Consider the following 2,500-nt stretch of genomic DNA (forward strand, 5'->3'; position numbering starts at 1 on the left):
TTTTTTTTGTTTTTTGGTTTTTTATGGGTTTTTTTTTTTTTTTCTTTTTTTATCCCCTACACGTTACTCTCACTAGGACCCAGAGGCCGGGCGGGGGAGGTCGGGGGGAAGCGTATCTATGGGATGTGGATGGGGAGTCTTTTTGGGATTATGAGGTGAGGGTGTATGGTTGGTTGGTTGTGTGTATTGGGTTACTAGAGGTGGCGGGAGTTTAGTTGTTTGGGGGTGGCGTTGTATAAAAGAAAAATTAGGAAATTAAAGGGGGAATGGGGGGAAGGGGGGAGAGGGAGTTGGAAAGGGCGGGGGGGAAGAGGGAAGGCGGGGGGAGGGGGGGGGCGGGGGGGGGAAGGAAAAACAAAGGGTAGGGAGGGAGGGGAAGGGTGGGGGGGGGGAATGGGGGGTGGTATATGGTAAGTAATATATTATTTTTAATGGAATTAGAGGGGGTAGGGGGGAGGATAGTTAAATAATTTTATGAGAGGAGGGGTATCAATACGGTTGTGTGGTGGAGGTGGGGGGAGGGGGTTTATAGATGGTTGGATATTAAATAGTGGGGGGTAAGGGGGGAGGGAGGGGAGGATTTTTATCGGGTTTTGAAGGGGTAATATATGCGGGGTGTAAGTGGGGTATTGGAAGGGGGGGGTTTGGGTAATGTAATTTGTAGGTGTGGATGGGGGTGTTGGGAAATTTTTGAGGGGGATTGGGGTTTTTTTGTGATGATTGTTGGGTGGGTGGCGTAGTGGGTGGTTTGGGGGGTGCGAGTGTTGTGGGGGAGGAGGGGGGTGGTGGGTCGGGCGTGGGGGTGTTGGGGCGTTGCGGAGTGAGAAGGAATGTCGGTGGGTGGGGAAAGGGGTGAAGTAGAGTGTGGGGGGGGGGGTGGATGAGAAAGTGGGGGGGGGTGGGGGGGTGGATGAGTGAGTGGGAGTGCTGGTGGGGGGTGTTGAGGAAGAAGGGAAAGGAGAGAGTTAGTGGGGACGAGTGCTTGTGAGTGAGTGCGGTGGGGTGTGGGTGGGTGAGTGTGCGTTTAGAAGTTGGTGTTGGGTGTGGGGGGGGTGGGGGGTGGTGTGGGGGGGGGGGGGGAGGGTGGGGTGGAGGAGGGGAGGTGGAGAGGTGGAGTGTGAGTGTGTTTGGTGGTTGGGTGGGGCGCGGGATGATTGAGTGGGAGGCAGATAGTTTTGTGGAGGGAGTGGGCTCGTCTATCTTTTATTCTATTTTTTGTTTTCATGATGTATTCTATTTCGTTAGTTTGTTTTTGCACCGAGCCGCGAGACTGCTATCTATTCTATTTATTCTATTTTAATTTTTATTCATCTATCCTCTATTTCTATAGTTATTCTTCGTCTATCTCTATTATCTATCTTATTTAATCTAATATTTTATTTTCATTTATCTATCTTTATTTCGATAGTTATTCGATCTATTTTCTCTTCTATTTTTTTATCTATTTTCTGACTTTTAAGTTAATCTATTTATGACGTTGACCGTCGAAGTTTGAATTGGGTAGTGTAGTTTTTTAGTGTAGGGTTGAGTGTACTTTTGTTGTTTGCGGCGTTGGCGCGGTTTCACGATATAGGGCTTTGCTAATATAATGTCTTACATGCTTATGGGGAAAGGAAAAAAATATTTAGTATAAAATAATTTTTTATTTTGGGGGGTTTATGGGTTTTTTTTTATAATTTTATTTTACATTTTTGATATATTTTTAAATTTAATTTTTTATTTTTTTTTATTATTCTTATTATTTTGAGATTTGATTTTTAATAAAAAATTTTTTATTTTGGGGAATATTTTTAAGATCAGAAAAAAAAGATGATAATATTATATATTTATGATGTATGAATTTTTTTTAAAGTTTTAAAATTTTTTTAAATTGCTATTAAATGAAATAAGTTTTTTTAAAAGTAAAATATAATCGTAATAATAATTTTTTTTTATAATAAAAATTTGAGGATAAAATATTGATTGTGTTTCATAATGATATATTGATAATTTGATAATAATAGCAATAGCAATAATAATAATAATAATAATAATAAAAAACAACAAAAATGACGATAAATGGTGATAAAAATTTAAAATAATAATAATAATAATAATAAAAAAAAATAATAACAACAAAACAAAAAATGATGTTGATGATGATGATATAATAATAATAATAAAAATTAATAAAAATTTAATATTTAATAATATAATAAAAATAATAATAATAATAATAATAATAATAAAATAATAAAAATAAAAATCATAATAATAATAAAAAATAATAATAATAAAGATAATAATAATAATAATAAAAATTAATAATAAAAATAATAATAATAAAAAATAATAATAATGAAAAAAAATTAATATTAATAATAAAATAATAAAGATAATAAAATAAATAATAATAACAATAATACAAATAAAAATGATGATAATAATAATAATAGTAATAAAAACAATGACAATAATAATAAGAAGAAAAAGAATTAGAAATTAAAACAAAATAACAATA

Source organism: Penaeus chinensis, chromosome 28 (assembly GCF_019202785.1).
Source record: "Penaeus chinensis breed Huanghai No. 1 chromosome 28, ASM1920278v2, whole genome shotgun sequence".
NCBI lineage: Eukaryota > Metazoa > Arthropoda > Malacostraca > Decapoda > Penaeidae > Penaeus > Penaeus chinensis.